This window comes from Pongo abelii, chromosome 3, assembly GCF_028885655.2.
Source record: "Pongo abelii isolate AG06213 chromosome 3, NHGRI_mPonAbe1-v2.0_pri, whole genome shotgun sequence".
NCBI classification, from domain to species: domain Eukaryota; kingdom Metazoa; phylum Chordata; class Mammalia; order Primates; family Hominidae; genus Pongo; species Pongo abelii.
Window position 1 is genome coordinate 62,468,422 of NC_071988.2, and position 25,487 is coordinate 62,493,908.

Consider the following 25,487-nt stretch of genomic DNA (forward strand, 5'->3'; position numbering starts at 1 on the left):
AGGGGTGAATTTCCCCCGATATCATACAGGCTCTACTCTCACCTGTCTACCTGCTTAACTGCATAGGAGAGGCAATGGATGGTGCTCATGAACAAGGCAAGCATTAAAGTCAGACCAGACTAACATTTGACTCAGTCTTAATATTCAGGTGAGCTTGGGCAAATCGCTCATTAACCCCAAGTCTTCATCATTTTGTGCATATAATGGGGATAACTGTGGCACCCACCTGTTTTTGTGAGAATCAATGAAATATTATGCTTGATGTTATTGTGATCATGATTCTATCTGACAAGGGCAGTGATGCATGATAACATCAAAAAATTAGAAACTGTAATGAGGTCTCTTGAGCAAAATTCCATACAAGCAAATGACCGTCTCTCCAAAGCATTCCTGCCACACTTAATTCACCATTCCCTGAACAAAATGTGCCATCTTCATTGTTCAGGTCTGTATAGTGCTGGTTTCCCTGCCTGGGCAGCTCACTCCATCCCATCCCAGCCCAATCCCCATCCCTCCACCTCCCCCTTCCCTCCCCACTCTCATACAACTCTTCCTCATCTTACAGGACTTGGCTTCAATGTCACCTTAACTGGAAGCTTCTCTCCCTCTCCAGAAGAGATTCCCATTGCACTTGATGCATGCACTATTATTTGATCATTTTTGAGTTACAGTCCAAGTCTTTTTGTACCTGAATAACATGTTGCCCAGTCAGTCTCTCTTCCTGGATTCAGAAGTCTTTCATGGTAGGTCCAGCTAGAAGTGACAAAAAGACATTCTAAAAAAAAAAAAAAAAAAAAAGAGGGATGACACAGACAGACATCAGCACTTAAAAGTTTTAAATGGTATGTGGAAAACAAAATTTAAGGGCTTCTAGGAGAAACGTAGGAGGGAAGGTGTTACTGGGAAATATGATAGATTAATTTTTATTTTATTTTATTTTTAGAGAAAGGGTCTTGCTCTATCACCTAGGCTGGACTGCAGTGGTGCAATCACAGTTAACTGCAGCCTCAACCTGCAGGGCTTGAGCAATATTCCCATCTAATTTTTATTTTGTTTAAGAAATGCAGTCTTGCTCTTAGCAAAGCTAAAGTGCAATGGTGTGATCATAGCTTACTGCAGCCTCAACCTTCTAGACTCAAGTGATCCTCCAGTCTTAGCCTCCCCAGTAGCTGGGACTACAGGTGTGCACTGCAACATGTAGCTCATTTTTATTTTTTTTAATTTTTAGTAGAGACAAAGTGTCGCTATGTTGACCAGGTTGGTGGTGATCTCCCACACTCAGGCAGTTCTCTCACCTCAGCCTTCCAAAGTGCTTGGATTACAGGTATGAGCTGCCACACCCGGCTGAGGGGGTTAATTTTTAATTATATAAAGAGCTCAAAGCAAATATTAGAAGGAGCCTAAATGCCTCCAGCAGTTGACTGGTACTGGTAAATTGTGATACATCCATATAATAAAATATTATGCAACCATGAAAAGGATTAAGATAGATCAATAGGTATTGGCACAAATGTCCACGAAATATGAAAAGGTGAAGTGATGTTCAATCACCATGTACGTATCTTGAAGGATATGGCCCATTTTCTCAATAGCAATTATTTCCTGAGATAAGATTATGGGTCTAAAGAGTGAAGGAAATTTTTCACTTATTTAAAAGTATTTACTATTTTTATAATTTAATAAAAGATTAAACAGATCATTGAATTAGTAAAAGACAAAGTAACTCTATAAATAAATGGAAAAGACACAGATACCCCAGGCATTGGTGGCTCATGCTTATAATACCAGTACTTTGGGAGGGGGTGGTGGGGGGGATTGCTTGAGGCCAGGAGTTCCAGACCAGCCTAAGAAACAAAGCAAGACCTCATCTCTAGTAAAAATAAAAAAATAAAAATAATTGGCCAGGCATAGTGGCATGTACCTATAGTCCCAACTACTGAGGTGGAAGGATCACCTGAGCCTAGGAGGTCAAGGCTGCAGTGAGTTGAGACTGTGCCACTACACTCAGGCCTAGGAGACAGAGCGAGACTTCATCTCAAAAAAAAAAGGACAATAAAGAAATAAAGCTAATAAGCTAACATAAGGAAAGATAAAATATGTGACAAATAGGCTGGGCGCATGGCTCACAGCTGTAATCAAGCACTTTGGGAGGCCGAGGCAGGTAGATCACGAGGTCAGGAGTTTGAGACCAGCCTGATCAACATGGTGAAACCCCATTTCTACTAAAAATACAAAAATTAGCTGGGCATGGTGGCATGTGCCTGTAATCCCAGGTACTCAGGAGGCTGAGGCAGGAGAATCACTTGAACCTGGGAGGCAGAGGTTGCAGTGAGCTGAGATCATACCACTGCACTCCAGCCTGGTCGACAGAATGAGACTGCGTCTCAAAAAAAAAAAAAAATGGGTGACAAAGTAAAAGTAATAATATGAGGTCTTTCATTTATCACACAGAAAATAACTTGTTAAATTACAATACCTGTGTGGGCGAAGGTGCAGTGAAATTGCCATTTTCTTGTAGTATTAGTGGTGTTTAAAATGTATATAAGCCTTCCAGGATAAAGCTTGGAAATTTTTTTTAAATCATACAGACAGTGACTCATTATACTGCCTCCTCCAACTCCTGGCCTCAAGCAATCCTCCCACCTCAGCCTCCCAAAGTGCTGGAATTACAGGCTGACAGCCACCATGCCTGAAAGCTTTGCAATTTACATCAAGGGTAATGAGAATGCTCATGCCCTGTGACTCACAGTAATCTCACTTCTGGAAATTTCATCTTTGGATATAATTCAACCTAAACAAAAGGTCATATGCACAAACACAGTGAAAATCTGGGAGTAATTTTTTTCTTTTTTTAAAAAATATGGAATGCTTCACAAATTTGCATGTCATTCTTTCACAGAGGCCATGCCAATCTCTCTACTGTTCCAACTTAAGTATGTGTGCTACTGAGGCAAGCATGAGTAATTTAAGATAGAGTGGTTAAGTGAAATAAGGAAGAATTATTGAGAATTTAAAAATCTATGCTATTTATAGGCACCTAGTAAGAGCTCAGTAAATATTAGCTGCTATTATTATTTTTATGGTAATTTCACTCAATTAAAAATTGTCATTAAAAATTACCATTGTCATGGAACATAATGTCTCCTACAGCATAATTGTAAAAACAGATACAATGAGTCCCTTGGTATATGGGGGGATTAGTTCCAGCTCTCCCATTTCTGTGTATACCAAAATCCACGCATACTCAAGTTTTCGAAGTCAGTCCTGTGGAATCCACATATAACACAAATGGGAAAATTAGTGAGGTGTGGTGACAAGCACCTGTAGTCCCAGCTACTTGTGAGGCTGAGGCAGGAGGATTGCTTGAGCCCAGGAGGTTGAGGCTGCAGTGAGCCATAATTGCACCACCGCACTCCAGTCTGGGCAACAGAGTGAGACAGAAGGTTGACTTTTTAATAGAATTTTTCTGTTCACTTGAAGATATGGTCAGGATTGTGGCATATGAAAATTCTTCATAAAATAACTATCTAACTCAATTAATGCTGGAATTGGGAACAGCAGAAGTGTCATCTCAGAGCTACTCACAATGAAAGGTGATGTCTGGGGCTCAGGTGTGTTGAGGTCCCCATGCCTGGACTATGGGTGCTGAGTGGGATTTACTTGTCCATCATTTTCTATATTCCAGCACTGGGAAACTAGGGTTTATCCATCTTGATAAGATGTCATTTAAATTCCACTTCACAAGAACCACAAATGGAAGAAAGGTCATGAAACCACAGGACAGTACTTGTTCTCAAGGGAATCTTCAGCTTAGGTGGCTCTGTAAAAGAGAAATTACATTGTTGAAAAATCGTTGCAGGTCAGGTGAGGTGGCTCATACCTATAATCCCAGCCCACTGGGAGACTAAGGCAGGAGGATCCCGTGAGGCCAGGAGTTCAAGACCAGCCTGAGCAACACAGTGAAACCTCATCTCTACAAAAAATTAGAAAATGAACTGGGTGCGGTAAAACATTCGTATAGTCCCAGCTACTCTGGAGGCTGAAATAGGAGGATCGCTTGAGCCCAGGAAGTGGAAGCTGCAGTGAGCTCTGATCTCACCACTGCACTCCAGCCTGGGTGACACAGTGAGACCCTGTCTCAAGACAGACACACAAACACACACACACACACACACACACACACACACCCCCCTAATCTCAGTCTGTCCAGCCTTGACTAATCAAAAGGGCCTTCTGGGTTACAGAAGATGTATGCTCTTTTGTAGGACAGGGAGAAACCAGCAAGCTTGTTCACAGACTTTTCCTCATCCTCTGCTTAGTTTTCCAAGAACCCTCACAGTGGAAATGGAGTCTCTGGGAAAACGACCTAAATCTTTGGGTTACCAGGGGAGAAATATGCCTCCTTTGTCAATTAATAAATGGAACACCTGCCTTAAGATCCAGGGAGTTCTGCTAGAATGAATCACTCCCTAAGACCCTGACCTATGCATGGAACATGAAAAACTGAAGTTTAACTGGGCACGGTGGATCGCACCCGTAATCCCAACACTTTGGGAGGCTGAGGCAGGCGGATCACCTGAGGTCAAAAGTTCTAGACCAGCCTGGCCGACATGGTGAAACCCCATCTCTACTAAAAATACAAAAATTAGTTGAGCATGGTGGTGGACGCCTGTAATCCCAGCTACTCGGGAGGCTGAGGCAGGAAAATCGCTTGAACCTGGAAGGCGGAGGTTGTAGTTACTTCTAGAAGAATTTCCATTAGCCCTTTGAAATCCTTCAACATTCATGAAGGCCAAAGGGTTTTCACCTAATTTAATCTGATGGGTATGTGACCAAAGTCTTTCTAGGGAATACAGACTCCCAAACCGTTCAGCTGGGAAGTGAGGAGAGAATTTATTACTCAAAATCAAAGGGAAATGAAAAGAGGACAACATAGAATTGTCACTATTCTTTCTTGGCGGGGAATGGATTCCAGAGTCATTCTGTGACCTTTACATGACCTCCTTATTAGCATCTAAAAGCTTCCAGTGGAGGATGCAGCCAGCTAGGTTCTCTTCTAATGTAATAAAATTTGCTTCAGCAAATCTTATGCAGAGCCATCTCCAGGCTCCAGAAATAATAGGCTATAAATTACTGGATCTCCCATTTGATATAATGAAGTATAAGCACGGTCCTGAATGACTCTTCTACATACTACTCTGGGTGGCTTGAAGTGAATTTGATACAAGAACTGGAGCGAGCACAAAGCAGAGCTAGATCTAGGATTAATGTGCTTGGGCCCAGCTCTTCACTACTCACCTATGAGTCCAGTTCCAGAACCCAAGTAGAGGGTGGGGAAACAAGGCTCCTGACTTTTTTCCCTAATGTCTGCATCTCTTTCACATTTCTTATCTCCTTGCAAAGAAACTAAACAGGCTCAACTGAAATAACTAAATGATTAAACCCTATACAGAGAATCTCCAAAGACTGACAAAACATCATTCAAGACTGTTACACAGACAACCTTGAGGATGACTTGATGTACCAATACCATATTTGGGATCATTCCAAATTCCCATCAAGGATCTGCCTATATCAACACAGGAGCCAAGGACCAACCATTCAAATGGGCCCTGCTGTCAAGCCTTTTTTTTTTTTTTTTTTACAATGCCATCTCTTCATGTTGTTCCATTTAACAAAACTGCAGCCCTTCATCTATCCTTAAGTCCCTTGGCCAATGGTACAGAGCCAGAGTATGCTACTCCCTAGCAGGAAATCAACAGGATGACCTACTAAATACCATTTAGAAGATGCTAAGACCCATGAATTGCAACAAGAAAGAAAAGACGGAGAATTAGTCAGATAGGTACATGCTGTGCCAAAAATGCACTACAGCCCCCACCCAATTCTGCCTAATCCTAGCTGGGCTGACACCAACCTGATGAGACAGGCCTATAAGATCTCAAACTAAAACAGAAACTCCTGAACTGGGTTCTTTCGAACCCAGGAAGCAGCAGTAAATCATTAAAGAACAGATAAGTTCTTAAGGTGAGGGAGAGTTTCAGATAAATGGAATGCTGGTAGAACACAGGGCCCAAAGGAGCAAAAGTTAACCTAAGCCCAGGTAGAACCTTGTTTACTAGAGTATTAGGCATGGGTTTGGGCAACTATTCTAACCAGAGAAACTGGCTTCAGTGAGGGCAAGTTGGCAATCCAAGGTATAGCATGCATAGGGCTGGCAAAATTCAGGGTGACTGAAGCAAAAGCTTCAGAACCAGAAAGACCACATCTGGGGGTAGAGCACAAAACTCTCAAGAGATGAATCTTTGTAAGAGTGAGGCAGAACTATATAGCAGTTTTAGGAGACCTGCTGGTGCCCAGCAAGAGCTCCAAACGGGCTATATGCAGGGATGCAGGCTGTAGTCTCAGGAGAGGAGGTTCACAAAAGTCATTCAGTCCAAGACCTCAAACTGTGTTCTCTACTAAAAGGAATCAAGGTTCCCTAGAGAAACGGCTGACTCCATGTATGGTGCAGTATATTGATCCTGGAACATCTTTTTTGCCAGAAAGCAAGGAAGCCATCAAAGTCCAACAGGATCACATCAAAAAGACATGAAAGTCAACTTGAAGAGATAATTATTAACCTAGATGAGACAATGTAAGCAGCCAAAACAATAAAGACTGCAATGGCCTGAAATACATCAAATGCAAACAATAATCTATGAGTTCATAATGGTATTCAGAAAAAAAACTACTGGTCATTAGAGGCAAGGTTACTAGGTCACTAACTCACTACTCTGAAAAGTGACTTAAGATGAGAGGTACGGTGGAGAATTAGCCATTTATTCAGTTTTTCCTGTACAAACATAAATTTTTAGGGAGATTGAAGCAGATGAAACAAATCTGGAAAAATGGAGGTAACTGCTTAATCTGCGGGTTGGGTGCATGGAGGTTCAACATATTTCTTTTGTGTGTATTTGAACCCCCTACAAAAAAAGCACATGATAGAATGTGAGCCAAGCAGCTTAGGGTTTAGGCAAGGCTTCTGCCTACAAGAGACACTAGGATATGAGGGGTAGTTTTAGCCCTGATGGGCTGAGCCAACTGGAGGTATATACGGAGGTGCTAAATTGCAGCGGTATCATGTTGCCCAGCACTTGATCAAATCCTAGATCCTAGGTCTCCTTGGTAGCATGCTTCCTAGGTAGTGGATCTGAGGCTATCTATAGAACTTCCTTTGCAGTCATAATTCGCTCAGAAACTACAAAAGTGCTTGCTCTTGAAAATGGAGTCTGTCTTTGTCCATTTCATGCTTCTATAAAAGAATACCACAGACTGCATAATTTATAAAAAGGAAAAAAGGAAGGAAGGAGGGAAGGAGGGAAGGAAAGGAAGGAAGAGAAAGAAGGAAAGGAAGGAAGGGAAAGAGGGAAAGAGGGAAGGAGGAAGGGAGGGAAGGAGGGAGGGAGAGAGAGAGGGAGGGAGGGGAAGGGAAGAAAAGGGAGGAGAAGGGAAAGGAGGAAGAAAAGGAAAGGAAAGGAAAGGAATAAATTTTATTTCTTAACAGTTCTGGATGTTAGGAAGTCCAAGGTTGAGGGGCCTGCATCTGGTAAGGGTCTTCTTGATGCATCATCCCACTACAGAAGGCAGAAGGAAAAGAGAGTGCAAGAAAGCAAGAGGGTAAAAGGGGCTGAATTCTGTTTTATAATGCGCCCACTCTGTGATTACTAATCTATTACTACAATAACAACATTAACTCATTCATAAAGGCTATTTTATTAGGCCCCACACCCCAATTGTTGCATTGAGGATTGAGTTTCCAGCACATAAACTTTGGGGGACACATTTAAACCATAGCAGAGCACTTAATTCAACCAAGAGGAGCTGGGAAAATCAAAGGCATGAGAAAGACAGCAAAAGCTAGCAGACAGAAATGCACAGGTTAAGGGAAAAAGTCACAAGGAATCCTGTAGTGCAGGCTAGTTTATCAAAAGCACCTAAAAAAGATCTCATTAACTCCCCCAGCTCACCTCCAACCACATCTAAAGAGCCACACACAGCACCACCAAAGACAGCACAATGAGAACAGCATTTTCCTCAACAGACAAGCTGGGAGTATCTAGACACCTGACCTCTATAGCTCCAGAACAGCCCTAAAACAGCTCCTCCCTAACCACCACTCAAGTCACCAGCTTGGAAAGTATTCAGAAAACCCAAATCCTGACACACCACCATGAAACAACTTAAAACAGCAAAGAACAACCCATTTAAACAGCAATGCCAGCTGCTGGGAAAAAAAGGAACAATAAGTAGAGGAGAAACAAGACCTCTTGTGGTCCACCAAGACCCAGTCTCTCAGCTTCAGCACTTTCAAATGCAGAATCCATACCCCTCTGGGGCCTGTGGAGCTCCACAAGGCATGTCGTCCTCAAAGATAAATGAGCAGGCAAGCTGGCTAGAAAACCACTAAGGGTATTATTCTTTAAAGAATCTTTATAGGGTCAAAGAGGAATGGGTCTTAACTGGCTACGTGAACTCCCCACAGATTCTGAGGATGATGTCAGTATCCCTTTCCAGATGTGCTTAACACTTTGCAGTCACTTGTATTCCTGCCACCGAGTGCCAGTGCTTTGCTAATTTGAACTGATTCCAGCTCACGCTGACCCCAGCTCCCTGGATGTTACCATTAGCCAAGACTGTCACCCATACTGTACCCTTTCAAAGAGTCCTAAAAACAGCTCTTCACCTACTCTTCCAAGACAAGTAAAAATGTCTGCCAAAGAAATGGGGAAAAAAGATTCAGAGAGTGAAAACAATTAACATACTAACAAGAGAGCAAAAAGCAAAGGGGGAGGAGAAACTAGGAAAATCATATATGGGCTCACATCTATTTCCAAAGCTGGGCTAATGTCCTTTTGCTTGTGTCTGAATAAGGCACCAATTTTAAGATGCTAATGAAACAAAAAGAAAAAGAGAAAGAAGCAGGCCCAGGCCAGGCGTGGTGGCTCATGCCTGTAATCCCAGCACTTTGGGAGGCCGAGGCGGGTGGATCACCCAAGGTCAGGAGTTCTAGACCAGCCTGGTCAACATGGTGAAACACCATCTCTACTAAAAATACAAAAAATTAGCCAGGCATGGTGGCGCATGCCTGTAAATCCAGCTACTCAGGAGGCTGAGGCAGGAGAATTGCTTGAACCGGGAAGGCAGAGAATGTGGTGACCTGAGATCACGCCATTGCCCTCAAGCCAGGGCAATGAGAACAAAATTCGGTAAAAACAAAACAAACAAAACAAAACCACCATAAAATAACTCAGACTTAATTAAATACAACCATAGTGGTGAATGACTAAAGATGGATCACTCATAACAGAGATAATAGTCCAATAAGAATCTAAGAATCTGACCTTTTAATAACAAAAAAATCCTTTCCTTCGAAAGTAATATCCTCTCAAGGCCAGGAATTCCATTAGTAGAAAGCCTTTCTAAAAAACAAAATTCCTGGCCAGGCATGGCTTCACATCTGTCATCTCAGCACTCTGGGAGGCCGAGGCGGGAAGATCACTTGATGTCAGGAGTTTGAGACTGGCCTGGCCAACATGGTGAAACCCCATCTCCACTAAAAATACAAAAATTAGCCTGGTGTGGTGGTGGGCACCTGTAATCCCAGCGACTTGGGAGGCTAAGGCAGGAGAATTTCTTGAACCCAGGAGGCAGAGGTTGCAGTGACCAGCAAGGTTGTGCCATTGCACCCCAGCCTGGGCGTTAAGAGTGAAAACTCCATCTCAAAAAAAAAAAAAAAAAAAAAAAAATTCCTTTGGGAAGGCCTTCTACATAAAAATCTTCAACGTGAGACTGAAAAAAAGGGTATGGGATCATCACCGGATCTTTGGCTTTTACAGCTCGAGCTATAAGAACAAAAAGAAAAAGGATATCATTTAAACACAGTATGTAGAAAAGAATAATTATTGAATCTGTACTGGTCTTTAACTTTTACACTTTGATCTTTAATTCTGTTATTGTGATTGAGTCCAAAGAAAAATTGTATGAGTAAAATAAAAAGAACACCAAAAATGCTAATATTCTGTTTACCAAAGTCTGTAGTGAAATATCCCATTAAATCCAAGTGCAGTGACTCACACCCATAATCCCAGCACTTTGGGAGGCTGAGGCTGGTCAATCTCCTGAAGTCAGGAGTTCGAGGCCAGCCTGGCCAACATGGTGAAACCCCAACTCTACTACAAATACAAAAATTAGGCAGGCGTGGTGGCAGAGGCCTGTAATCCCAGCTACTTAGGAGGCCGAGGCAGGGAGAATTGCTTGAACCCAGGAGGTGAGCTTGCCATGAGCTGAGATCATACCACTGCACTCCAGCGTGGGTGACAGAACAAAACTTCAACTTACCAAAAAAAAAAAAAAAAAACCAACAAAAAAAAAAACAGCTAGCAGGTGACATTTGCTACGGGGAGACTACAGATATGATCTTGCTGCAATCCTTTGATTTTAGTAAATCTAAACAGTGTGAATCCATTCTGTTTCATCCCCACTCCACTCCAGAGCCAAAACAAGAAAATCAATTATATTTCTATTTCTTTAAAAACATATCTAACTAAATCATCTAATTAAAAGATAATATGCATGGTTCCATACTCTAAAAGAAATCTTATGTCCTGCATATCATGGACATTTGATGAATGCTTATTCAGTTGACTGGTGTAGACTTCAATAATAACCTGTTCAATGCATTATGCCAGATGAATCTTGCATCTCAAAAGTGGAACAAATATTGTTCTTTCAGTTTTGTCTACCCATAAATGCAATATCTACTAATAAAAAGAAAATGAGTTCATTGTTCTAGAGAGTATGAGAATTTTGACAACATGAATTCTCCTGTCCTAGGACATAATTAATACTTTGAGGCATACTATTTCATGTGGAAGCTACCATTAAATCAATGTTAAGTGTTAATTACTTCACATAATCTTCTAATCTGACTTAAGACTGAAGATGTACCTCACAAAGCTGATTTATCAAGTTGTAAATCTTCACCTGTTGAATTCATAAGTTCATGTCTGAAAGGTGAGAATACTTAATATTCACTAGGCAATATTCAGCAAAGTAATATCCACTAGTACATATTTAATATTTCATCATGAACTGTGGGTGTGAAGAGAAAAGACAGGCTGGGCACAGTGGCTCACACCTGTAATCCCAGCAGTTTGGGAGGCCGAGGCAGGCAGATCATGAGGTCGGGAGTTCGAGACCAGCCTGGCCAACATGGTAAAACCCCATCTGTACTAAAAATACAATAATTAGCTGGGCATGGTGGCAGGCACCTCTAATCCCAGCTACTCGCGAGGCTGAGGCAGGAGAATTGACTGAACCCAGGAGGTGGAGGTTGCAGAAACCACGATCACGCCACTGCATTCCAGCCTGGGCAAAAGAGCAAGATTCTGTCTCAATCAATTAATCAATAAAAATATAAGGAGGAAGCATTTACTGTGTATTTATATGTCTGGTATTATGTGAAGCACTTTACTATCTTATGAAATCTTCGGGACAGATCTTCAGTTCTCATGACCACAAAAGAGGATACTAAAGCTCAGACAGGACAGGAGACATGGCCAGCCTGTGTCCCCAGGGTCTATGGTCTTACCACTAGGTTACAGTGTTTCCAGGTGTCACATGTTGTGAGATTTTTGTTTTAAAATGAACCAAAAAAAAACCAAAGGCGAAAAAGGCATAAGCTATTAAAAAGTGGGAGAAACACTAAGAGAACCTTAAGCATGTAACTAAAAATATTATGGAAATGTTATTGAATTCATTAGCAAATTTAATGCTACGTTTTCATTGAGGAGTAGGTTATATTACTCATGATGAAGAAAAATGTTCATTTTAAGTATATTAACGTAAATACCATCAATATGGTTTATCATGTTTAAATGTCCACTTAAAGCAATTCAGTTAAAATTCTGCATATCATACAATTTTATAGTTTGCTAGTAGGTTACAAGTAGTCATCCAAATAAAACATCATGTGTTTTCCACTGGTTGTTGCTCTTTTTAGGTGAGCATTTGATGTATACCAACACAGAGGATAATAACAAATCGCTAATTTCTTTCATCATTATATAAAGGTGGCTTCAGCATAGAATAGTATAAGGGCAATGATGAATTTGAAATCTAACATCAATTCAGTGATGCATCAAGATAAAAGTAGAGACAACAGGGGCATCTTGGTGAGTACTGAACATTTTATTTATTTATTTATTTTGAGATGGAGTTTTGCTCTTTTTGCCCAGGCTAGAGTGCAATGGTGCAACCTCGGCTCACCGCAACCTCTGCCTCCTGGGTTCAAGTGATTCTCCTGCCTTGGCCTTCCGAATAGCTGGGATTACAGACATGCACCACCACGCTCGTCTAATTTTGTATTTTCAGTAGAGACGGGGTTTCTCCATGTTGGTCAGGCTAGCCTCGAACTCCTGACCTAGATATCTGCCTGCCTTGGCCTCCCAAAGTACTGGGATTACAGGTGTGAGCCACTGCACCCAGATGAATTCCAAATTTAACAAAGCAGACTAAGAGAAACAATTCATTTAAAAAAAAAAAAACATTTGGCCAGGCATGGCGGCTCACACCTGTAATCCCAGAACTTTGGGAGGCTGAGGTGAGTGGATCAGGAGGTCAGCAGTTCAAGACCAGCCTAGCCAAGATCATGAAACCCTGTCTCTACTAAAAATACAAAAATCAGCCAGGCGCGGTGGCTGGCGCCTGTAATCCCAGCTGCTCGGGAGGCTGAGGCAGAGAACTGCTTGAACCCGGGAGGTGGAGGTTGCAGTGAGCCGAGATCGTGCCACTGCACTCCAGCCTGGGCGACAGAGTGAGGCTCCATCTCAAAAAAAATAAATAAATAATTCAATGAAATCCCTAAGATCCAGGGCTTTGCAATAAATATGTAAATAAATTTCCAATCTCCATACTGAAAGTTTAAAAGAAATGCTAACTAATAATTAAAGAAATACAACTTTTCCCCAGCTTTGCAGCAATCTAGAAACAAAGTGTGTAGACACTACAAACCACCTTACAAGGAGAAACGTGTAAGGATGGCATGACTCGCCGGCAGCCCTGGGCTTGTCCATGGTACCCCCATGATGAACAGTAACTCCGTTGTGCAAATGCCCATGAACATAAGATTACAGGACTTTTCCAGTTTAGACATACCATATTTTCTTTCAGACAATTCTTGAATTTGTTTACGTAGATCAGCAATATGATTATTCCATTTCTCTGAAAATCAAGCAAAAGTTGATTCTCAATAATGCGTCCCTATGTCAGAGCAGCACTAACATATAATGACTTATTTCATATATTTTACATTCTAACAGTCCATGTCATTTTACTGCTTTTAAAAAAAAATTTCCCTTTTTTGGTGGTTCTTAGAATTGATTTAATGGGAGACTATTAGAGAAGCTGAAAAGCAGGAGGGCAGAAAAGTTCAATCAAATTAAACACAACAACAGGGAGGTCACAATGAGGAGGTCTCCAGAGGTCTTTTAGCAAACTTCCTAAAACATGTGTCAGCTGTGTGAAATAAGACTTTAAAGCAGCCAGGTGCAGTGGTGCAGGCCTGTAATCCCAACACTTTGGCAGCAGAGGCAGGCGGATCGCTTTGAGCTCAGGGCAACATAGCCAAAACCCCCCCTCCCTAGCCCGACCCCCACCCCGTCCCTACCAAAAATACAAAACAGCAGGGCATGGTGGCGGGCGCCTGTAGTCCCAGCTACTCAGGAGGCTGAGGCAGGAGAATCACTTGAACCCAGGAGGCAGACATTGCAGTGAGCCAAGACCACGCCACTGCCAGCCTGGATGACAGAGCAAGACTCCACCTCAAAAAAACAAAAACAAAAACACAAGGTTAAATGGGACCCCAGACCTTACAGATACAAGTTTAAGAGGGACCCCTAAGCAAAAAATGCCAACCCTTTTTCTCCCAATCACTGAAACACCAGGAGGGTGTAACAGTTTTGCAGCCTAGCTGTAGCAGGCTGATGCCCCCAAGATGCCCATATCCTAATCCCGGGAACTGGTGAACATGACCTTATATGGCAAAATGGGCTTTGCAGATATAATGAAGTTAAGGGTCTTTGGCTTTTGGGGTTGATGTACTCACCCGGATCCTTACAAGAGCAGAGCAGGTGATGGAGAGGGTGGGAGGTGTAGTGACAGAGCAGGAATCTCCAGTCCTTTGAGACGGGCAGCACAAGCTGAGGAGAGCAGGCCACCTCCACGGCCAGGAAACGGATTCTCCCGCAGAGCCTCGGAAGCCACTGAGCCTGCTCCCACTTTGACTCAGCAGGACTTACTGTAGAATTCTGGCCTTCAGACCTGTAAGGGAATACATTTTGGTTGTTTTAAGTCACTAAGTTTGTGGTAATTTTTTGCAGCAGCCACAGGAAACTGGTATTGTAGTGAAGCCTCAAAACCCCCCTGAAGGGGCTGGGCTCAGTGGCTCATGCCTGTCATCCCAGCACTTTGGGAGGCTGAGGTGGGTGATCACTTGAGGTCAGGAGTTCGAGACCAGCCTGGCCAACATGGCGAAATGCCATCTATACAAAAAATACAAAAATTAGCCGGGCATGGTGGCACATGCCTGTAATCTCAGCTACTCAGGAGGTTGAGACAGGAGAACTGTTTGAACCCAGAGGGGCGGAGGTTGCAGTGAACTGAGATTCCACCACTGCACTCCAGCCTGGGTGACAGAGTGACACTCCATCTCGAAAACAAAACAAAACAAAAAAACCCCACCTGAAGGTTTCCAGGTCTGCTAGCAGTCTCCCACCCAACCCCCAGAAGCAGACATTCCATTGCTGTGGGCCACGGACAGGCAGAAGGAAGCGCCTCCTCATGGCAGAGGCCTACCCAGGAGAAACCCAAGGGAAGGCACTGCCGGACTGGCCCCTCTCTGCCAAGGCCATATTCTTTTCTTTTTTTGAGGCCCAGTTTCACTCTGTCTCCCAGACTGGAGTGCAGGGGCACAATCTTGGCTCACTTCGACCTCTGCCTCCCCAGTTCAAGTGATTCTCCTGCCTCAGCCTCCTGAGTAGCTGGGATTACAGGAGTGTAGCATGCCTAGCTAATTTTTGTATTTCTAGTAGAGATGGGGTTTTGCCATGTTGCCTAGGCTTGACTCGAACTCCTTGCCTCAAGTAGTCCACCTGTCTCAGCCCCGCAAAGTGCTGGGATTACAGGAGTGAGCCACCGCACCCAGCATTTGCCAAGACCTTTGATGGCAGGCTTTTTCCAGGTGATCAGTCCTTGTCTGGTCTGGCTCTGCCCCGCTCTCCTACTTACCTAGTTGGAATCCCTAGCTACTTTGCAGTAGAGGAGAGTGTGTACCTCAATCCCAGCTTGGTTCAGATCTGCATTTAACTCATGGAACCTGGCTGCTCCCCAGGTCCTGAAGAAAAAAAGGGTCTCTCTGTGGGTATGATAAAGGATGGGCCTGTCCCCAGGACCCTGTAAGAGGGAAGCCCAATGTCCCACCAGGTTGGCAGGGCTGGGGAAGGCAAAGTGTTATGGTAGCCCCAAGGAAAAAAAGAGGCAGCAGAGGGAGGAGGACAGCGCTCACATGGAACTCATGCCACTGCCTGAGTGAGGGGAGGGAGGAGTGCACGCCAGTGACATCGGGGGCAGAGAGGCGCAGTTCCAGGTTGGCTTTCCCCCTCACTTCCTGCCATGTTACTCTGATCACCTCCAGGTGAGCCTGCCTACTTTGTGCCCAGGGGCCTGTAGAAAACCACAGCTCCCCATGGTTATGGCCCCAGGAGTGGGGCACAGCAGGGAGGAGTCCTGGACAGAGGAGAGGCAGGGGCAGGAGGGAGTGGGCCTCAAACTCTAGGAGGGGACCCTTCTCATGGGTCCTGCTTTCTGGCTTCTCCTTCCTTACCCCTGGGCTGATCACTTGGGGTAAAACTGAGACAAAGTTTCTCACCCTCAGGCCCAGGGGGTTTAATTACTGGGCCCTTAGGGAGGTGTGAGCCCCCTGAAAGGATGCAAGGTTTTGTTTTGTTTTGTTTTTTTGAGACAGAGTTTCGCTCCTGTCGCCCAGGCTGGAGTGCAGTGGCGTGATCTCACCACACTATAACCTGCGCCTCCCGGGTTCAAGTGATTCTCCTGCCTCAGCTGCCAGAGTAGCTGGGATTACAGGTGGCTGCCACCACGCCTGGCTAATTTTTTGTATTTTTAGTAGAGACAGGGTTTTGCCATGTTGGGCAGGCTGGTCTTGAACTCCTGACCTCAGGTCATCCGACTGGCTCCACCTCCCAAAGTTCTGGGATTACATGAGCCACTGTGCTTGGCCACGATGAAAGGTTTTGTGTGGAGAGCATGTACATGCCTTTCTGGGAAAACAGTCCACAGCTCTTATTCTCAGCAGGCTTCAGGGTCAAAAAAGGTTAGAACTCTTGCTACACAGCTGTGGAAGCAGCTAGGTGAGAGGCCTGCCAAGGGCACTCTGGGCACTACCTGGGCACTCTCGAGCCCATCATCCCCTAGGCAGGCTGCACTACTTGGTATTTGCAGAGCTGAGGGGGTGGGGCATGTGGGGACTGTGAAATCGCCCTGAGATGACCCACAGTCCTCAGCTGGGAAGTGAGCGGTGCATCTCCTGCAGCATCCTCCATCCCTAGAGCCATGGGGCCAGGAGAACTGGCCCTTGCAGCAAGTGAAAAGCCTATTATTGACTCCCTCCCTAGTCATGTAGACAGTGAACCAAGAGACTCATATCAGGTAAATGCCTTGGTCTCTGTCACCGAGGTCACCAGTAGGCATTCCCAGATACAGTGAAGGTCCTCACACCAAGATATGCACCTGGCCACCTGAGGAAAGAGAAAGGACTATCTGAGGGGATGGGGCTGAGCTGGGTGTGGAGTGGTCCTTGTGGGTCTTGGTGAGAGGGAGGGGGTGCAGCATGAGCCAGGCCTCAAGGCAGAAGGACAACCAGGAGACAGCCTGGAAAAAGTGCTGGGCCCACAAGGGCTCAAGGCTGGACAGAGGGGAGGTGGGATAGGCTGCAAAGTCCTGAGGTCTGAAGATTGGCCCTGGCAGGAAGAAACCAGGTAAAGTGGGGAGTTACCTACACCCTCGGGGCCAGATGCAGGCCAGAGCCAGCCAATTACCAGGCCCTTAGGGAGGTGTGAGCCCCTTGAAATGATGCAAGGGTTTTTGTTTTTGTTTTGGAGACGGAGTTTCACTCTTGTCGCACAGGCTGGCACCTTTGCCCAGAGCAGGCACCAAGATTTCTGGCTCTGGGTGTGACCTCAGTCTGGCGAAAAGCCCCAGCCCCCACCAGGACCACCTACCCCCTAGACTACTTCAGGTGCTGAGCCCAAGCCAGGGGCAGGAAGCTAGACTGATGCCTAGGGTAATCCCAACAAAGTCCCTGGTTCCCCGCAGCTATGGGGCTGACGGGGAATTACAGCCCAAACCCCAGATGCTGGCTCTCAAACTAACACTGAGCCCTTAGTGCCCACAGGGAGATACAATCAGCACACTTTCCAGATGGGGAAATGGGCTCAGAGAAGTGCAACAGCCTTGCCCAATGCCCCAGACCAGGGCTCCAGGCCCAGAGTGTTCTTTTGTCACTATGTCCAGAGGGCAGCAGCTGCTGTGATGTACCCACCTGAGCCTGGCAGCTTTCTCCAACTTTGGAAGCCCAGGAGCATGGCCCCTGTCCACAGATGCAACCTGGCATGAGGCGTGCCCAGAGGGACAGAGGCAGATGATTTTCGTCTCCTCCACTGGATTGTGAGGGCCTAGAAGGAGACAAGGGTCTGCTTGAGAAGGCAGTGAATAGTGAGCAACCTCAGGCAGTGCCCCTCTGGATGGATCCGCAGTGCCTGGATGGAACCTGGCTCAGACAGAGCTCAGTTCTGCAGGTCCCTGAGGCATGGAGAGTTCACAGCTACCAAGTATAGGAGTCTGGATTCAAAGCCAACAGCGTGACTCCAAAGTCCCTGCCCTAGCCCCTGGACCACCCTTGCAGGCCCATCAGATGCTCAGGCCAGCAGCACAGCCGGCCAAGACCAGGGAAACTTGGGGAGCCTCAGAGCACCCCCAGGTATTCCAACCTAATCCTGGTACCCCTGCCTCTCACCACCCTTCTTCCTGCTTTAACCTCAACCCCTACACAAAGCCTGGGCCACTTAATGTGGCATCAAACAAATGCCTCAATAAATCAGAGTCTAATCTTGAAAAAAAAAAAAAAGACTTAACAGATATACAATTGCACATTAGAATGCTAAAGACCATAAGCATATAACAACTTAAAGTACATATAAATTCAATATATATCCAATCATTGTGACTATGACACAGTAGAATATTAAAATACTATTTTCAAAATGTATACAAGCTTAATGTTCTGTGTATTCAAACTATTTATTCAAAATACAAATCATCAACATAATTTGCCACTAATATTCAGTCCCTTCACAGGACACATGATTCACTGGGAGTTAATAAATTAGCAGCCGGCAGGCAGTGACACACAGCAAAAATGAAAATCAAGAGGTGAAATAGTTCTGAAATAAAGGTTTTAATGCTAACAGAAATCACTGAATTACTAAGTCATTAGCACTAATTTTGAGCCAACTAACTAATTAATATGAGATGATACAATGTCCTATACTTTGGTAAATACGGACTATGTTTAAACAATGTCTGTAACGTGACTTTCAAAATGCTCCTGGCTTTACAAAGATGTGATTAAGATGTAGTAATACACGCTAAACCATTTCCCCCTGCAGAGCATGTGGTAACTTTCATCAGTCACATTGAGAGTCCAGAAGATAAAGGAAAAGGTCGTGGATTTCGCTGAGAACTTACCAGAGTTGAACTCCCTCATTTTCCATTCCCCAGCATTGGCGGGTTCTGGGACTGGTGGCTGCGGTGGCTCGCTGATCTCTGTCTCTTAGAAGGTGGGGAATAATCATCATCTTGAAAAAGAAAAAATGGTCATTACTGAAGGAATCATCTTTGGTTACAGCCACCTCTGGGTCAATTCCCAACATTCAAAAGCTGAGCAGGGCTTTAAAGCTATCTTATTAATAATTATTTATGTATTGCGAACTTCAGCATACTTTTTTCTAGTTACATTTGAAATGTTATTCTTTTGGGATGTGCTCAAGTGAATACTGCTTTTTCCTCTGTCTTGCTTCATTATTTTTTAGTTTGCTTCATTTGAATCATCACTGTAAGTCTCCCCTTCTCCTCAAATAACTTTCAAATTGCTGCCAAGAACTATGTTCTATTTTAAGGCTTTTGAGAAAAAACTTTCAATGAAGATAGCCACCTGAAGTTATACAAATATAGAAGAAACAGGATAAAATAAAGCTTAGATTGGAAAAAATATTTCAGATTATACAAAATTCAAGCTAAACAAGGGAAGCTGAGTAATTGTATGTTCAAATACTTTTAACAAGTGCAAAACATGTAGGCTTAAAGAAATAGAGCTGGCCAGGCACGGTGGTTCACGCCTGTAATTCCAACACTTTGGGAGGCCGAGGCAGGCAGATAACTTGAGGTCAGGAATTCGAGACCAGCCTGGCCAACATAGTGAAACCCCCTCTCTACTAAAAATACAAAAATTAGGCCAGGAGTGATGGCTCAATGCTTGTGATCCCAGCACTTTGAGAGGCTGAGGCGTGTAGATCACCTGAGGTCAGGAGTTTCAGACCAGCCTAACCAACATAGAGAAACCCCGTCTCTACTAAAAATACAACATTAGCCGGGTGTGGTGGCACATGACTGTAATCCCAGCTACTTGGGAGGCTGAGGCAGGAGAATCCCTTGAACCCGAAAGGCAAAGATTGTGGTGAGCCGAGATTGTGCCATTGCACTCCAGCCTGGGCAACAACAGCGAAACTCCATCTCAAAAAAAAAAAAAAGAAAAAATTAGCCAGGCGTGGTGGTGCATGCCTGTAATCCCAGCTACTTGGGAGGCTGAGGCAGGAGAATCGCTTGAACCCAGGAGGCTGAAGTTGCAGTGAGCCAAGACTGCACCATTGCACTCCAGCCTGGGTAACAGAGCAAGACCCTGTCTCAAAAAAAAAAAAAAAAAAAAAGAGAGACAGAGAGAGAAAGAAAGAAAGAAAGAGGGCTACATTATTTATGAAACAGATACTGTTAACTCAGTCACCAGAAAGCCTGTGTATAAATGAGCAGTGAGATATTCAAGCACAGCACACACACACTTCTCAGGACAGCTGTCGTGAGAGTTCCATGCTTGTTTCCTTCTGGATACATCAGCAACTCACTCTGCTATGATCCTGCAATACATCTAATGTTAGAATTAGAGACATCTGGGCCAGGCACAGTGGCTGAAGCCTGTAATCCTAACACTTTGGGAAGCCGAGGCAGGCAGATCACCTAAGGTCAGGAGTTCGAGACCAGCCTGGCCAACATGGTGAAACACTGTCTCTACCAAAAATACAAAAAATTAGCTGGGCATGGTGGCAGACGCCTGTAATCCCAGCTACTCGGGAGCCTGAGGCAGGAGAATCTCTTGAACCCGGGAGGTGGAGGTTGCAGTGAGCCAAGATTGTGCCACTGCACTCCGGCATGCGTAACAGAGCAAGGCTGTCAAAAAAAAAAAAAAAAAAAAAACAGAAAAAGAAAAAGAAAAAAGAATTAGAGACATCTGGATCAAATCAGCTGCCAGTCTCGCAAAGTGTTGGCTAACATCCTATTAAGATTGCTGCTTACACATCATCTATAAAATACTGAAAATATCATTTTAAGAAATCTCTTTTTTATTTTGAGACAGAGTTTTGTTCTTGTTGCCCAGGCTGGAGTGCAATGGTGCGATCTCAGCTCACTGCAACCTCTGCCCCCTGGGTTCAAGCAATTCTCTTTCCTCAGCCTCCTGAGTAGCTGGGATTACAGGCATGCACCACCACACCTGGCTAATTTTGTATTTTCAGTAGAGACAGGGTTTCTCCATATTGGTCAGGCTGGTCTCAAACTCCTGACCTCAGGTGATCCACTGACCTTGGCCTCCCAAAGTGCTGGGATTACAGGTGTGAGCCACCATGCCTAGCCAAGAAACCCTTATTTGAAAACAAGCCAGGCGCGGTGGCTCATGCCTATAATCCCAGCACTTGGGAGGCCAAGGCGGGTGGATCACTTGACGTCAGTAGTTTGAGACCAGCATGGGCAACATGTTATAACCCCATCTCTACTAAAAATATATTAAAAAAATTAGCTGGGTGTGGTGGCGGGCACCTGTAATCCCAGCTTCTCAGGAGGCTGAGGCAGGAGAATCACCTGAACCTGGGAGGTGGAGGTTGCAGTGAGCAGAGATCATGCCACTGCACTCCAGCCTGGGTGACAATAGAAAGACTCCATCTCAAAAACAAAACAAAACAAAACAAAACAAAAAACCACTAAAAAAAAGACTCCATTTCAAAAACAAAACTAAAACCAAAAACACAACACAAATGAAGTATACAAATGAAAATAATTACTGTGTTAAACACAGTTTCATAGAAAATAAAAGACCAATCAAATACAATAAGCTGCCTTCTTAGATGGGTATGTTATTCTTTTACAGCTAAAGAAACGGGCTCAGAGAATGTTCTTTGATTGGACTGTGTTGCATCTCTGGACAGTGCAGCTGAGATCAGACTTTGTGTGTAACTCCACTAGCCTATCAGGGTGCCTCTCATAAAGGTAAGAAATGTAAATTTGGCCTAATATACAAAGTTGCTAGGGCAGCACTGGGTCAATTCTACATACAGTACTTCTATGTTCATCAAGGGAAACCTTAAAGGAAAGTGAAAATGCTTTTAGAAGGTGACTGGACACCAGCGTCTTTGCTTGTTGCCTTTGGGCTCTTCTTCTAAGGCCGACAGTGACCTGAAATTATTGACTAACTTTTCCAATCAAGTGGACAAAATGGTACCAAGGTTGCCAACATCAGACAAATTCACTTGAGGGCCTTATCTATGTACTTTGAAAGACAAAACTGCTTTTGTAAAGGATACTGTATTTCAGAAAAAAATCATATTAACAACTAATAACACTGTAAAATGCTGATGTGTTGAATGCTACTTTAGAAAAACATGTTCAAATCTAGGGAAAAAATTTGATTCAAAACTACATATCAATTATCTAGCTAGCTAGCTAGCTATCTAGAGACATGCTTTCATTCTATTGCTCAGGATGGGAAGCAGTGGGATTACCATAGCTCACTGCAGCCTTGAGCTCCTGGCCTCAAGTGATCCTCCTGCCTCAGCCTCCTAACTAGCTAGGGCCACAGGTGGACACAGTTACGCCTGGGTTTTTGTTTGTTTTGTAGAGACAGGGTTTCACTATATTGCCCAGGCTGGTGTCAAACTGGAGTCTCGCTGTGTCGCCCAGGCTGGGGTGCAGTGGTGCGATCTCGGCCCAATGCAACCTCCGCCTCCCAGGTTCAAGTAATTCTCCTTTATCAGCCTCCCAAGTAGCTGGGACTACAGGCATGCGCCACCAGGCCTGGCTAATTTTTGTATTTTTTGTAGAGACTGGGTTTCACCATGGCCAGGCTGGTCTCCAACTCCTGACCTCAGGTGATCCACCCGCCTCGGCCTCCCAAAGTGTTGGGATTACAAGCGTCAGCCACTGAGGCTGGCGGAGCACTTTCTTCTGTTATTAAGTAGCCTAACCCAGGTGGGGCGCGGTCCCTCACGCCTGTAATCCCGACAACTCTGATGGCCAAGGTGAGAAGATCGCTTCAACTCAGGAGTTCGAAACTGGCCCGGGCAACATAGCGAGCCCCCCCCCCCCCGCCAATCTCTAGAAAAATACAAAAATTACGCCAGGTGCGCACCACGCCCGGCTAATTTTTGTATCTTTTGTAGAGACGGGGTTTCGTCATGTTGCCCAGGCTGGTCTCGAACTCCTGAGCCCAAGCCATCCATCCTCCCGCCTCGGCCTCCCAAAGTGCTGGGATTACAGTAGGGCCCAGCCAGCCTCATGTTTTATTTAGCAGTCCCTCCCTGTTGCACACTTGGATAGTTTCTTAATTTTTTTAGACAGGGTTTACCTCAATCTCGCAGGCTGGAATGCTATGGTTGGATCATAGCTCACTGGAGCCTTGAACCGTTGGGCTCAAGTAGCTGGGGGGCTGAGGTAGGACTACAGAGATGGGGTTGCACCATGTTGCTAGGCTGCTCTTGGCCTGAAGGGTCCTCCCGCCTCGGTGGCGCCAGACATAGTTTTCTATTTTTGACCAACATTAACACTGTGCTGGGTCTGAATTTTTCAGCTACCTTTCTTCAGCCGGCAACACACAGACCTGGCAGGGAGGTCGCTGTTACCAGCCCCCACTCTGACGAGAAGACTGCCCAGCCCCAGGCACTGTAGCGCCCCAGTGAGGTAGCCGAACACCTGGCGCCTGTGACGTCGCCGAAGGCCCACCTCTACGGTGTCGGCAAAGACACGCGCTTGTGACGTCACGGAAGGCGCGCCCTTGTGACGTCTCAGGGGGCCGCCACTCACGCGGAGCCAATCGGAACTCGCGGCGGGGCTGCTGGGTCTTCCAGGAGCGCGCATGAGCGGACGCTGGCTACGGGTGGCCGGTTGGGATGTAAACGGCTGCTGAGCTGGCAGTTCTGTGTCCCGAGGCTTCCGCCCGGCAGCAGCCGCACATACGCTGCGAGGAGGAGCTTTACGACTTCCCGGTCTTCGGGGCCGGGCGCAGCAAGGGCCAGACGCTGCCCTAGCAGGCGCTCCGCGCCTACCGGCCGGCACCTGTCACAGAAGGTGCAACCGATCGCACTGTCGCGCAGAAGCTCCTCAATGGCCAGCTCCAGCTGCAGCCCCAGCCGCCCACTCGCCTCTCCTGAGCCTGGGTACCGTGCGTCCCACAACACCTCCCCCAGCCAGGGCCCGGGGACCCCCGGGAGCATCCCCGGCTACCTGGCGCCGCTCATCCTGGGCAGGGTCGGCCCCCTCTGAGGCTGCCAGGCATGAGGGAGCTGCACCGCTGAGCTTGACCTCTGACGGCCTTTTGTAATAGCATTAAGTCTTTGAAACTTTGTGGCGAGGTAGAAGGGGCTAGGAAACGAAGAAAACATCTTTTTAAAAATATAAGCGATTGGCTGGGCGAGGTAGCCCGCGCCTGTAATCCCAGCACTTTGGGAGGTCGAGGAGGGTGGATCACGAGGTCGGGAGTTCAAGACCAGCCTGGCCAGCATGGTTTCACTGAAACCCCATCTGTACTAAAAACACAAAAATTAGTCAGGCGTGGTGGCGGGTGCCTGTAATCCCAGCTACTCGGGAGGCTGAGGCAGAGAATTGTTTGAACCGGGGATGCGGAGGTTGCAGTGAGCGGAGATCGCGCCACTGCACTCCAGCCTGGGCAACAGACCAAGACTCTGTCTAAACAAACAAATATATGTGTGTATATATGCGATCGAGCCCGGGAGGTTGAGATTACAGTGAGCTGAGATTATATAAGCGATCAAGCACGGGAGGTTGAGGTTACAGTGAGCTGAGATTGCGCCGTTGCACTCCAGCCCGTGTAACAGAGGGAGACTCTGTCTCTAAAAAATTATATGCAAGTGAGAGCTTTTCTTCCAGCCTTCATGCTCAGACTGAAGAAAGTAATTAGGCCAGGCCCCGTGGCTCACGCCTGTAATCCCAGCATTTTGGGAGGCGGAAGCGGAAGCGAGTGGATCGCTTGAGATCAGGAGTTCCAGACTAGTTTGGGCAACATGGTGAAACCCTGTCTCTACAAAAATACAAAAAATTAGCTGGGCATGGTGGCACGCACTTGTAGTCTCTGCTACTTGCCGGGCTGAGGCGGGAGGATCGCTCAGCTGCAGCCTCGACCTCCTGGGGCAATCCATTTCAGCCTCCCAAAGTGCTGAGATTACAGGAATGAGCCATCGTGCCTGGCTTTACACTATATTTTAATACTTTTTTTGAAAATGGAAACTTTTACAGGCAATTCACGTCCTTCAAACTAATGATAAGGAAGTGATGCTGTTCTGTTCTGTTTTGTTTTTTGTTTTTGTGGTTTTTTTTTCTTTTTTGAGATGGGGTCTTGCCCAAGTTGGAGTGAGGTGGTGCAAACAAGGCTCACTGCAGCCTTGACCTTCGGGCTCAAGGAATCCTTCCCCGTCAGCCTCCCCAGTAGCTAGGACTACAGGTGCATGCTACCACGCTTGGCTAATTCTTTTTTTGAAATGGAGTCTCACTCTGTCTCCCAGGCTGGAGTGCAGTGGTGCAATCTCGGCTCACTGCAGGCTGGTCTCAACCTCTGACTCGGATGGTCCACCCACTTCTGCATCCCAAAGTGCTGGGATTACAAGTGTGACCCACTGCGCCTGGCGATATTGCTCATTTTAGATACTAGAACTTTTTAATTTAATTTTTTTTTTTTTTTTCTGAGATGGAGTCTTACTTTGTCTCCAGGCTGGAGTGCAGTGGTGTAATCTCGGCTCACTGCAACCTCCGCCTCCTGAGTT

At 45.5% G+C, this 25,487-nt stretch overlaps 1 long non-coding RNA gene and 1 other non-coding gene across 4 annotated transcripts in view; one reads left to right on the top strand and one right to left on the bottom strand.

Moving 5' to 3' along the window:
• Nucleotides 1-2,854: 2,854 nt before the first annotated feature.
• On the bottom strand, nt 2,855-2,958 carry LOC129059241 (U6 spliceosomal RNA). Its single transcript, XR_008525001.1, has one exon. It is a non-coding gene; the product is annotated as a U6 spliceosomal RNA (small nuclear RNA).
• A 20,551-nt stretch (nt 2,959-23,509) lies between these two features.
• LOC112131531 (uncharacterized) overlaps nt 23,510-25,487 on the top strand; it is a 73,244-nt gene continuing 71,266 nt past the window's right edge. For all 3 annotated transcript variants that reach the window (XR_008524184.2, XR_008524187.2, XR_008524186.2), the window contains exon 1: nt 23,510-23,867. This is a non-coding gene — a long non-coding RNA (uncharacterized LOC112131531). The remainder of the gene's footprint in view (nt 23,868-25,487) is intronic.